The following is a 14,377-nucleotide window of genomic DNA, read 5'->3' on the forward strand; positions in this document are numbered from 1 at the left end:
AGCTCCCGCTCAAGGGGCAGTGCCAGTTGAGAGCAGACCCGTGACTGTGAGTCAAGGAGGAGGAGATGAGGCTAGGGAAGCCTTTCTCCATATGATGAAATCCTGGTATACAGAGTTCGTTCGAACGAACCCTAATGCTCAACCCCCTCCACCCTTACCTATTCCTCAACCTATCCTCATAGCACCCCAAGGTATGGACTTCATGAGATTGAATAGACCTCCAGTTGATAAGATTCAAAAACAAAGAGCCAAAGAGTTCCAAGCCAGTAAAGATGATAACCCTGAGAGGGCAGAATTCTGGCTTGAGAATACCATTAGAGCATTTCATAAGTTATCATGCACACTTGAGGAATGCATGAGATGTGTTGTGTCCCTCGTGAGAGACTCGGCTTATCAGTGGTGGAACACCGTTGTGTCGGTGGTACTAAGGGGGAGAATTAATTGAGAATTTTTCCAAGAAGAATTCCGTAAGAAGTAAATTAGTCAAAGGTTTATTGATCAGAAGAGAAAGGAATCCTCGAGTTAAAATAGGGCCGAATAATGGTAACAAAATATGAGCATGAGTTTGTGAGACTGAGCAAATACACTCAAGAATGTGTATCAACTGAGGCCATCATGTGAAAAAGATTTGAAGATGGGTTAAACGAAGAAATCCGATTGTTGGTGGTACCCTTGAACTAAGGGAATTTATTGTGCTCGTAGAGAGAGCTTGTAAGGCTGAGGAATTGGCTAAAGAGAAGAGAAAAGCTGAGTTAGAGTATCAAGATTCAAAGAAGAGACAGATGGGTAAATCATTTCAGTCCTCAACTAAGAAACCAAGAGAGTTTAATACTTGATCGAGTGTTTTAGTTGGGTTTTCAAATAGAAAACATGGGAAATAGTATTCAAACCATAAGGGTCAAACTACTTTGATAGCGAGTGTGGGTAACGCTCGACCTAATAGACCTGAGTGCCAACATTGTGGCAGACGTCACCCCTTGTGAATGCTGGATGAATAGCCGGGCATGTTTCAAGTGTGGTTCACATGATCATTTTATCAAGGATTGTCTTGAGACGGTTGAAAAGGAAAAATTTTAGAGTGCAAGATCGGGCAATGCAACTTCTAGAGGGAGACCACAAAAGAATCCGGGAAATGGAGTGAGTAGTAAGAGTGAACCTAAAGATCTAGCTGGGAGACCCGAGGGTAGAGCACCTGCGAGGACTTACGCCATTCGCGCTCGCGAAGAAACTTCATCCCCTGATGTGATTACGGGTACTTTTTCTCTCTATGATACTTCTGTTATTGCTTTGATTCATTCGGGATCTACCCATTCATATTTTTGTGTGAAATTGGTGTCTAGCATGAATATGCTCGTTGAGTCTATAGAATTTGTGATAAAAGTGTCAAACCCTCTAGGCAAGCATGTGATAGTTGACAAAGTATGTAAGAATTACCTTTTAATGATTGAGGTCATTGTTTTCTAGCTAATCTCATGTTTTTGCCATTTGATGAATCTGATATAATACTTGGTGTGGATTGGTTGACCATACATGATGTAGTAGTAAACTGTGGAAGGAAAATAATTGAATTGAAATTTGAAAGTGGTGATGTTATTTGGGTTGAACCAAATGAATCAGATAGCTTGCCTGTAGTGATTTCTTCTATGACTGCTCAGAAATGTATAAGAAAGGGTTATGAAGCTTATCTTGCCTTTGTGTTGAACACAAAAGAGTCTGAGTTAAAAATTGAATCAGTGTCGGTAGTATGTAGGTATCCGGATGTGTTTTCGAAAGAGTTGCCAAGATTGCCTCCTATTAGGGAAGCTGAGTTTGGTATTGAGTTAGTTCCTGGTACTGCACCTATTACGATCACTCTGTATAGGATGGCTCTGACGGAGTTAACGGAGTTGAAAGTTTAGTTACAAGAGTTAACGGATAAAGGTTTTGCGAGACCTAGTTGTTCTCCGTGGGGAGCACCAGTACTATTTGTGAAGAAGAAGGATGGTTCAATGAGCTTGTGTATAGACTACCGACAACTCAATAAGGTAACCATAAAGAACAAGTATCCCTTGCCAAAAATCAATGATTTGTTTGATCAAGTGAAGGGAGCCATAGTGTTTTCAAAGATAGAATTGAGGCTTGGTTACTACTAGTTGAGAGTTAAGGAGTCCGATGTGCCGAAAACTGCATTTCGAAGGAGGTATGGTCACTATGAATTTTTGGTTATGCCTTTTGGTTTAACGAATGCGCCTGCTGTATTTATTGATTCAATGAACCGTATTTTCCAACCATACTTGGATAAATTTGTGGTTGTTTTTATTGATGATATCTTGAGTTTTTCTCGTGATGAGACTGAGCATACTGAGCACTTGAGAATGGTTTTGGAAATTTTGAGAGCCAAGTAGCTAAAAGTGAATTTTGGCTTCGAGAAGTCAGGTTTTTGGGCCACATTGTTTCGGGTGATGGTATTAGAGTTGACCCGAGTAAGATTTCGACTATTGTTGAATGGAAACTGTCGAGGAATGTAATTGATTTCAGAAGCTTTCTAGGTTTGATCAGGTATTACAGACGATTTGTGAAAGGATTCTCCATGATTGCTACCCTGATGATGAGGTTGTTACAAAAAGATGTCAAGTTCGAATGGACGGAAAAATGTCAGCAGAGTTTTGAGCAACTAAAGGCATTGTTGACCAAAGCAACGATTTTAGTGCTACTGATAAACTGCAATTTATACATATTTTTACCCCATTCCTAACACATTTATGGATGGTTTCTCCTTAGATTTGGTGAATTCGATGCTCCTAATCCTTTAATTTCATGTTTTATACTTAAGAGAGCATAGGAGAGTAAAAGGAGCGAGAAACAGGCCGAAAACGGGGAAAATGGACCTACATGGGAAAACAACATGGCCTGGACTTCCTCACACGGGCGTGTCACACGGCCGTGTCAATTTGGCAGGATCGAAGCACGACTTACATTGGTGGATCACACGCCCGTGCCCATTTAACAGCCTTAACCATGGCCTTTAGTAATCGCACATGGCATGTCACACGGGCATGTCCTTGCCGAACCCAAGTTTAGTACAATTTGGAAAAGGCCAATTTTGAGGGCCCTTAGGCATTCAAAAGCCTATTTAAACACTTGAGAAGGCACTTAGAAAGGGGGATGCAGAGTAGGAAGTAAGGAATTACTCAAGGAAAGCTGATTGATCCACCTCAAGAGCCGGATTCATCATAAAGACTGGAGAACTCCCTTCAAGTTCCTTCAGGAGTTTTGGGTTTTCTTATTTTTGTTATCTTTATGTTTTTGAGATGTTTTCTTTCATAATTATGAACTAAACCCCTAAATACCTAAGGGGAATGAAACCTAAGACAGATCTTGTTATTACTATCTGAATTGTATGATAAATATTTGACTTATTCTTAATTATGTGTTATTAATTCTTGTTTTGATATTCCAGGATATTGATTCAAGTTAAGCTCTTATTCAGAGGAGGAATAGGCCCTGTCTAAGAGTAAATTTGTCATAATTAAGCGGAGTTGATTGCGCGCCTAGAGATAGGGTGACAAGATTTTACCGGATTAGGGTGAAACCTAATAAGAGAATCCATAGATCGTGTTAATACAATTCTAAGGTGTTAATTAGAAAGAAATTTCAATTATTCAACCTAGGGTTAGATGTTATTTGTCTCGAGAGAGATAATAATATAACGTAGGGATTTCTATGGATCAAGTCAAATAAATAAATCGTCTGATTCAGAGTCAAATAACAAGTGAAGTCTAGGTGGATTTGTCCTTAGGTATTGTCTCAATCAATTGAATTTTCCCAAAAGTATTTTCCCAAGTTTTTCTTTCTGTGCATTCTTAGTTAGTAATTAGTTTAGACAACCAAACCTCTTAAATTTTAGGCTAGATAATAAAAAGTAAATACTATTACTCATAGTTTTTTTGGGTTCGACAATCTGGTCTTGCTGAACTATACTACTGTTCGATAGGTGCACTTGCCTTCATCGTGATAATAAGTTAGTCTCAAGAACGTTTCATTTATAAATCTTTAAAACCTGTTACGAATATCATGCATCAAGTTTTTAGCACCGTTGCCGGGGAACTAGGATATTAGGAAAACTCAATTTTTATTACTTTAGCCACTTTACTTTTATTACAATTTAAATTTTTATTTTCTTTTCTAATTTTTCTCTTATTTTATTATGACAGGTTTTTCTAGCTTATGACCAGAAAAACCAGTCAAGATCACTAATTTTTGACGATGAGATCGACCGTACAGTTCACAAAAATCGTAGAGAAATAAGGCGAAGCCTAAAATACACAGACAACAAGCAAGAGGACGATACTTCAACCACAACCGAGGAGTGGTTGAAAACTAAGAAAATCCACTACCTCTTGCGATTGCTGTTAATCAGAATCCTGCTCCGCGCATTATGTATGATTGTGCTAAACCTTCTTTAACAGGAACTGAATTGAGCATAATTAGACCGGCTGCAGCCACAAATACTTTTGAACTAAAACCTAACAGAATTCAAATGATACAACAGTTTGTTCAGTTTGATGGTTTGCAGGACGAGGATCCCAATGCTCACTTGGCAAACTTTTTGTAACTATGTGATACATTTAAAGTTAATGGCATTTCTGATGATGCCATTCCTTTTCAATTATTCCCTTTTTCATTGAGAAACAAAGCTAAATAGTGGTTGAACTCATTGCCACGGGGGGTCAATCACTAGTTGGGAACAAATGACCGAAAAGTTTTTATTAAAATATTTCCTACCGGCTAAAGTGGCTAAATTACATAATGATATCTCTTTCTTTGTGCAGATGGATTTAGAAACACTCTACGATGCATGGAAGAGATACAAGGACCTCTTGAGAAGGTGCCCTCACCATGGGTTACCGATTTGGGAACATGTTCAAACGTTTCATAATGGCCTGAATCCTTCGACTCGACAAATGATTGATGCAGCTGCTAGAGGAACTATCAATAATAAGACACCTGAGGCGGCTTATGAATTTATTGAGGAGTTGTCACTGAATAACTATCAGTGGCAAGTTAATAGAACAAAGCTGACAACAGCAGCCGGTGTTTTCAATCTTGACGCGGTTACTATGCTATCTAACCAGGTAGAACTCTTAAACAAAAAGATTGACAGTTTGTGTAGTTCTATTCAGGTACATCTAGTAATGAGGTGCGATTCGAATGGAGGAAGAGCATGCATAGAATATCAACCCTTCAATCTTAGCATCAAGGAGGAACAAGTCCAATATATGGGTAACAATAATTCTAGACCCCAAAATAACCTGTATATTAACACTTATAATGCAGGTTGGAGGAACCATCCCAATTTCTCGTGGGGCGGTCAAGGAAATCAAAGGCCACAACATCCTCCGGGTTTTCAACAACCACCTTACCAGTAAGAGAAGAAGTCGAATCTTGAGGAGATGTTAACAAAATTCATCTCAGTGTCAGAAACTCATTTCCAAAATACCAAGACAGTTCTTAAGAATCAACAAACATCGATCCAAGGGCTTGAAACTCAGATAGGTCAGCTCACTAAATTGATATCTGAAAGACCACTAGGAAGTCTACCTAGTAACACTGAACCCAACCCAAAAGAGCACGTGAAACAGTTACACTAAGGAGTTGGAAAGTGTTAGCTGAATCTGAAAAGAAGCCACTACAAGAAGTTGACAGAAAGGAGGTCGAACCCGAAAACAATGACAACCTAATGCCAAAAGAATATAAACCACCAATCCTATACCTGGAAAATTTGAAGAAAGACCACATGGATGCACAATTCGGTAAATTTCTTGAACTTTTTAAACTACTGCATATTAACTTACCTTTTGTTGAAGCTATATCGTAGATGCCTACATATGCAAAATTATTAAAGGAGTTTTTAACAAACAAAAGAAAGTGTGAAGACTTATCCACAGTGGAACTTAATGAGGAGTGCTCAGCCATACTCCAAAATAAATTGCCCACCAAACTGAAAGATCCAGGATGTTTTTCTATTCCCCGCTTAATCGGTAGTTTGAATGTTGATAAAGCACTAGCTAATTTAGGCACCAACATTAATTTGATGCCATATAAAATGTTTAAACAACTTAGTCTTGGAGAACCTAAACCTACTAAGATGAGTATTCAATTAGCTGATCTGTTAAATATCCTAGGGGAATTATAGAGGACGTATTTGTAAAAGTAGATAAATTTATATTCCCTGTTGATTTCGTTGTGCTTGACATGGATGAAGATGTTGAGGTGCCTTTAATTTTAGGTCGGCCATTTTTAGCCACTGCTAGAGCTATAATTTATGTGGGTGATGGTAAATTGGTACTTAGAGTAGGTGACGAAGAGATTATTTTTAAAATTTATGATGTCATTAGATTTTCTAGAGAACAGGATAACTCATGTTATTTTATCGACTCTATTGATCATGCTACTCAAGATTATTTCCAGGAAATCGTACACAATGACACAATGGAACTGTGTCTCGCCCAAGGAGAGGGGATGGATGATGATTCTGAAATAGGAACTGAACTAAACTCCAATGAAACCTCCCCAAAACTAGCAAAATATGAGGGAATTAAGGTAAAAGATGAACTTAAGCAAAAACCCTCTATTGACGAACCTCCCAAACTGGAACTTAAACAATTGCCGAATCACTTGGAATATGCATTCCTTGGAAATAATTCCATATTACCGGTAATTATTGCATCCAACTTGCAACCCAAGGAGAAAGAGGAATTACTCCAAGTATTAAGAGAGCATAAAATGACCATAGCTTGGAAAATTTCTGACATTAAAGGGATCAGCCCTTCTTTTTGCACCCACAAAATTTTAATGGAAGATGAATATAAACCATGCGTGCAAGCCCAAAGACGACTGAACCCCAACATGAAAGAAGTTGTTAAAGCTGAGGTAATTAAACTCCTAGATGCTGGAATTATTTATCCTATTTCTAACAGTTCTAGGGTGAGTCCAGTGCAGGTTATTCCTAAGAAAGGAGGCATGAGTGTTGTAGCCAATGAGAAGAATGAATTAATGTCAACAAGGACAGTCACATGTTGGAGAGTGTGCATTGATTATAGGAAGCTAAATGATTCCACGAGAAAAAACCACTTTCCCCTTCCATTCATTGACCAAATTTAGAAAGGTTGTCAGGACACATGTACTACTGCTTTTTAGATGGACTCTCTGGCAATTTCCAAATCCCAATAGCTCCTGAAGATCAAGAAAAGACGACATTTACATGTCCATACGATAAGTTTGCTTATCATAGAATGCCTTTTGGATTATGTAATGCTTCTGCTACTTTTTAGTGCTGCATGATGGCCATTTTTGACGAACTCGTAGAAGACATCATAGAGGTATTCATGGATGATTTTTCAGTTTTTGGTAACTCTTTCCATCTTTGCCTAGAAAATTTAAAACGAGTGTTAATAAGATATGAGGAAACAAACCTTGTGCTTAACTGGGAAAAATGTCACTTTATGGTTCAAGTAGGTATTGTGTTAGGACATAAAATTTCTAGTAGAGGGATTGAGGTTGATAAATCTAAAATTGAAACCATGGAAAAACTACCTCCCCCTAATTTGGTCCATCAGAAGTTTCTTACGACATGCTGGGTTTTATAGAAGATTTATTATAGACTTTTCTAAAATAGCTAAGCCTTTGACTAAACTATTAGAAAAAGATGTTTTTTTTTTTTTGTTTTGAATCAGGAGTGCTTAGAAGCATTTAATACTTTAAAGGATAAACTGACTAAAGCTCCAACTATAATAACACCTGATTGGAACTCACCTTTTAAACTAATGTGCGATGCAAGTGATTTTGCAGTAGGTGCAGTTTTGGGACAGCAAAGAGATAAACATTTTCAACCTATCTATTATGCTAGCAGGACTTTGACAGTCGCACAAGAAAACTACACCACCACTGAGAAAGAGCTGCTAGCTATGGTTTTTGCATTAGATAAATTTTGGCCATATTTAATATTGTCTAAAGTTGTCGTTTATATTGACCATTCCGCTCTTTGCCACCTTTTGACTAAAACTGATGTAAAACCTCGACTCATTTGATGGATCTTATTATTGTAGGAATTTGACTTGGAGATTAAGGATAAGCAAGGAGCTAAAAATCTTGCGGGTGACCATCTCTCCAGGCTTGAAAACTCAAGTACCAAAGAACCAGATGACATTGAAATAAATGATTCATTCCCTGAAGAACAATTTTTTGTTATATTTGATTCTGGGGTACCTTGGTTTGCAGATATTGCAAATTTTTTAGCTGCTAACATTATCCCAAAAGGGTTGATACATCAGCAAAAGGAGCGATTCTTCACTTATGTGAAAAACTACTTCTGGAAAGACCCTTTTATTTTTCATAAATGTGCAGATCAAATCATTAGGAGATGCGTTACAAGGACAAAAGCATGAAAAATCTTGGAACATTGCCACTCAGGACTGGCTGGAGGACATTGCGGTGGAAATAAGACCTCACATAAAGTCCTAGAATCAGGTTTTTATTGGCCCACTCTATTCAAAGACACCAACAGGTATGTTACTTCTTGTGAAAAATGTCAAAGGACAGGTAATATATCCAAACATGATGAAATGCCTCAGACATATATGCTCTCATGTGAAATATTTGACGTTTGGGGTATCGACTTCATGGGTCCATTCCCTAGTTCATTCGAGAATAAATACATCTTAGTAGCTGTTGATTATATGTTCAAATGGGCTGAAGCCCAAGCTTTACCTACTAATAATGCTAGAGTAGTAGTACAATTCCTTAAGAAACTTTTCTCTCGATTTGGTACACCTAAAGCAATTATCAATGATAGGGGTACTCATTTTTGTAACGCCTGATTTGAAAAAATCCTCAGGAAATACGGAGTTCATCACAGAATAGCTACCTCTTATCACCCTCAAACTAGTAGCCAAGTCGAAGTAGTGAACTGAGAGCTTAAACGTATCCTAGAAAAGACAGTAGAATTAAACAGGAAGGATTGGGCGATGAAAGTAGATGATGCTTTATGGGCTTATAAAACTACTTTTAAGACTCCCATAGGAACATCACCTTACAGACTTATTTATGGGAAAAGTTGTTACCTACCGTTTGAGTTGGAACACAAAGCATTCTAGGCTATAAAATTTCTAAACCTTGACCCCAAACTTGCAGGTGAAAATAGGTTGATGAATGAATTAGATGAGTGGCGAGCCAATGCATATGAAAATTTGCGCTTATATAAGGAAGCGACGACGCTCGTTTGAAGCAACGAAGGCAATTTGAAGTTGGAGATCTTGTCCTGTTATATAACTTGAGGCTAAAATTATTTCCTGGAAAGCTTAAATCATAATGATCAAGTCATTTCGTAGTTCAAACTGTGTTTCCATATGGTACAGTAGAGGTAAGTCATCCATCACAAGGCACTTTTAAGGTAAATGGACATCGTCTCAAAATGTATAATTGTGAGAATTTCAAAGACGATAAAGAGGAGCTACGGCTCCATGAAGTTACCTAAATACACCCACAATGTAAAGTCGAGCTTAGACTATAAACAAACGCTTCTCGGGAGGCACCGCGAGCACTAACAATGCTAACTTCTTTAAATTTTAGTCTTTAACATTTAATTAACTAACTGAGTCACTGAACACAGGATTTTTAGAACAACATGGCCAGGAACACGGGTTTCCGTAGGCCGTGCACATACCACAGGATGAAACACAACCGTGCGATACGGTCGTGTAAAAATAGGCAAAAATTTCTTCCCCAACACAGGATGCTATAAGTTGCCACTGCTGTGAGTAATGGTAGTGGGAAAAACTTCCGAAATAACATTGGCCTGTGACACGCCTGTGTTTTGAAACCGTGGGCAAACCTATCAAGTTAACACGGGCGTGTGCCTTCATACACAGGCATGGGAGAAGCGAACAAAGATTGACGTGGTTGTGCAACATGGCTGAGTACACTGATGCACCCAATTTCGAAAACCACGAAATGCACTGGCTGAAACGAAGGCACACGGGCATGCCCCACGATCGTGTGCCCCAATTTCTCTATAAACACCTATTATCTATCTTAGCTTTGTCTTTATATTTTGAAATTACTTTTTATTTCCTGTTTATACTATTTTATCTTGAGTTTTTACAATTTTCAATTTCAGCTATTTCATTACGAGTAATTATGCTTCCTTATAGTTCCTGATTCTGTCACAGTTATAAAGAGCTCCAAAGCTCATCGTTGCATAGGAACTAAAAACTTCACCAGGAAAGGTTCTCCACGACTGCCATGTCCTGTTCGACCACAACCATAGCTACCACTAGATATAATATTCTTTTGGCACAGGACTTATGGACTAATGAACCTCTACCACCACCGGAGTATCCTCCTCCACTCTTACGCTGATTATTCTCTAAAACTCTAGTTTAAGGAATTCATTCATCATTCAGGAAGTTTCACTTCTTTCCCTATCTTATGATTATCAATCTATTTTTTCAATATATCTACCTTTGTACGTTGAGGGCAATGTACCTCTTAAGTGTGGGGGTCTTTTATATCATCATTAGAAATCCCTGAATTATGTCTTATTCTTACGTAAATCACTCATATCACTATTAGAATGAATTGTAATTAACTTATGATTTTTATTGATATGTCTTCAATTAAAACTTAGGCATTCATGCATTGATTGTTTAAACTTTAAGATATGAAAGAATGAAGCATGATAAGTTGACTTTTGAATTTAAAATTTTATAGGTTGTTTCTCCCAAGTTTAGGTATTATCTTGAGTTGAAATTCACAGAATATAAACATCAAAAAGTCATAATGTTTGTGAGATTTTGAGCCTTTAGAGCATCTACTATTTCTTTCATGCTCACTTTTATTGTTGCTTTGACTGCGTCAGTATTGAATTGTTATTCTAGAACTTGCTTGACGATGCATGTCAAGACCACACCATTTGATTTGATATGTCAAAATGATAAAGGCACTTAGGTTTAACCCATTCACTCCACAAAAGCCTACATTCATAATTAACCCTTAGTAAACCCATTTTGAGCCTAACAAGCCATTAATTGATTTAGCCTCAATATTAACCCATAAACCATTATTGTTGAAATCCCCTACTTTGATCCCTATTTTTGTCGAGATTTGGTTTGGACTAATTGCTTAGCTATGTTTTGCTGTTCTGTGTATTTGACTTGCTCTAAAAAAAATTTCATACTTACATATTAGTAGTAATTCGGTAGTGTTGAGCCGCAGTATCTAAATTCCATCTTCTGAGAAGAAGCTCACTTGTACTCAATTGATGCTTAATTACTTTTCTAGTTAGGAAATTTTTCAATTCAATCTCGATTCTAACCTTTTCTTTCAGCTTGTGAGCACACCCCCTAACCAAAGCCATGTTACAACCCTTTAAAGACCTTTTGATTGATGTTCATTTCAATATATAGTGGTGGAGATTTGATTTTCATGCAAGCCTATGGTAATGACTTTTCATTATTGACTATTGAGTGCTTCATGTATTGTCCTTAAACACCTCGAGTGATTTGAGTGAATATTTAGTGAGGATGTGAAACTCTGTGATATTTTGAGTCGAAGGTAATTACTTAGATGAGAGGAGACACATATGCATTCATGATAAAATACTCATGTAACGCCCCTAACCCGAATCCGTCACCGGAATAGAGTTACAGAGCATTACCGGAGTTACCAATTTATTTATCAGATATTTCATTTTATCTAACACTCATATTTGAAACCAATTAAAATCAAACATATTGTTCCTTAACGTACTTATTTTTCTTGATATGTTGTACTTGAATTTATTACTCGTCTCAATTTAATTAATTTCCTTGTATCAACGTATCAAAGGTAATCACCTATTTACATGTCATGATAAATATCATTCTTTTGCCATTTCTTCATAAACATAAATCAGGTAATTCATTATATCGATATTTCATGCAAATTAGTCATTTCTAACTTTTTTACAAAATTACCCACAAAGTTTTACTTTTATTCAATTTAGTCCCTGAGCCTAAAACGTGCAAATTAACCATGCTAGATGAGTATTCATACATATTTTCCTCCTCCTCGTCTCCGTTCCACATCCTTAATTTATATAACATGCTACAAATAACAATATCAATAATTTCACTATTTACTTATATGTATATTTAAAATTGTCCATTTGCGTCATAGTCATTAAATTATTTATATCTTGAGCTACAGAACTCAAAATTAAGATATGATAATTTTCTGTGAAACTAGACTTATGTATCTTCTTACCATAAAATTTTCATAATTTTTGGTTTTGCCAATAATTACAGTTTATTCTTTAAAGTGACCCTTATTCTGCTCTCTGATAATTTCGACCATTCTTTACTAAAAATTAATTATCTCATTGTACAGAATTCGAATGATGTTCCCATTTATTTCTATTGAAAATAGACTCATTCATAATTCTAATAATATAAATTTAAGCCCCTAATTATTTTTATCAGTTTTTTTATGATTTTCCAAATTCAAAACAGAGGAACCCGAAATCATTCTGACCTTAACCTTATCTCACAAAATTTACTATATCTCACAATTTACAATTTCATTTCTTACACCGTTTCTTTCATAAGAAACTAGACTCAATAAGATTTAATTTCATATTTTATTTAACCTTTAATTCTATTCCCATAATTTTTGGTGATTTTTCAAATTTAGACTATTACTTCTGTCCAAAACTATTTTAGTGCAAGGTATTACTTACCTATAACACCCTTATTTTCTTTCTCTACACTATTTTTCATTACTTTCTCTTATTTTCACTTTACTAACATGACAAGAACATAAGGCCATATATAAGAAAACTCTAAATCAACATCAATTCCATGCTTTTTCAACAATATTAAACTTAAAAATATATTGAAATCTTGATGTTCTTACCTTTTCTTATTGACTTCAATCTTTAACTTGATTTTTCTCTCCCCTCCAGCTTCTATTTCTTGAATCCAACTTAATATTCTTGCTCCCTATCATCTCCTTGCTATCTTTCTCTCTTAATGGCTATGGAAATTCTTTCAATTTTTAGGTGAAATTAATGAATTTTTGGTGGAAGGACTAAATTGTAAAGAAAGAAAACTTTTTTTTTTCTTCTTCCTCTCTCACGTTGGTTTGCATAGGAAAGAAAAGATGATGATTCTTCATCTTTCTTTCCTTATATATACTAAATAAAATAATAATAAAATAATAAAATATCATTTAAAAATTAATTTAAAGTATTAATAAATTAATATTTATTTATTTAATTTATCTAAAATATCTCTAACATCATCATTGTCTCTAGATTTCTCTCCCTTTCAATTGACAATTTTGCCCTTAGTGATCTTTTAAAATTTCATTCTTCAGTCATCACTTAATTTGGTAAAATTACAATTTAGTCCCTCATAATTCTTCATCTATTCAATTTGGTCCTAATTCATCAATTTTTCTTGGTTTCTAGATCATTCCACCCTTAAATATTTTCACTATTAGTCCTTCAACTTTTCATATTTACACTTTAATCCCTCAAATTTTGAGTATTTACTCTTGGGCCACAAAACTTTTCTCACTTTTACAATTTAATCCTTTCTTGAATCAATATGTCATAATATACTTCCTAGTGACATAACTCAATTTTTCCTCTTCTTGTCACTTTATTTCCTTATTTTACTATATTAAGGATAATATCTTACTATAGAATTTTTTAGGGTGTTACATTTCTCTCCCCCTTAAAAGAAATTTCATCCTCGAAATTTCCTTGTTTTCTTTTGATCATGAACTTCATTATTTCCATAATTCTATAGCTCCTTTGTGCACATAATTTTTTTCTAGTTTATCATTTATATCCATTCTCTATCCTTTCATTTCACAATTTATTTTTAATTCAATATTGCGAACATACTTTATAACAAAAATTGCTTACCTTTTTATAAGAGGCCCAATAGACTAAACAGAACACTTAGGATATACGAAACAGATATAGAAGTGTATTATTATGCACTATTAATCAGAGAGCACTTGGTGAGTACCAACGTGCTATTATCGGATAATGCGCTAGTGTTTCTTAATGGTATACCACTAATATCTTAGTAGATCTAATCTTATCTACTTGGGCAAATTACATTATGCACGCATATCACTTTTACACTTTTAGCATAATGTTTTACATACTTTACAATTTAATCATTGTGCTAATAACCTGTATGTTCATATCTTCTCTTTCTTTAATACATGTAGTATATTTCAAAATTCACTAATAATCTTTATCATGTACTTCATATATCACTTTCTAATTCCAATTTCACTTTCAATTCATTCATAACTCAATTTAATTTCCATTCAATTCAACAAT

The 14,377-nt window shown here is 35.6% G+C and overlaps 1 non-coding gene across 1 annotated transcript; it reads right to left on the bottom strand.

The window, feature by feature from the left end:
- Positions 1 to 4,779: 4,779 nt before the first annotated feature.
- LOC128296026 (small nucleolar RNA R71) lies at positions 4,780 to 4,885 on the bottom strand. Its single transcript, XR_008286574.1, has one exon. It is a non-coding gene; the product is annotated as a small nucleolar RNA R71 (small nucleolar RNA).
- Positions 4,886 to 14,377: the final 9,492 nt, after the last annotated feature.

The sequence above is a fragment of the Gossypium arboreum genome, chromosome 7 (genome assembly GCF_025698485.1).
Source record: "Gossypium arboreum isolate Shixiya-1 chromosome 7, ASM2569848v2, whole genome shotgun sequence".
In the NCBI taxonomy this organism is placed as follows: Eukaryota; Viridiplantae; Streptophyta; class Magnoliopsida; order Malvales; family Malvaceae; genus Gossypium; species Gossypium arboreum.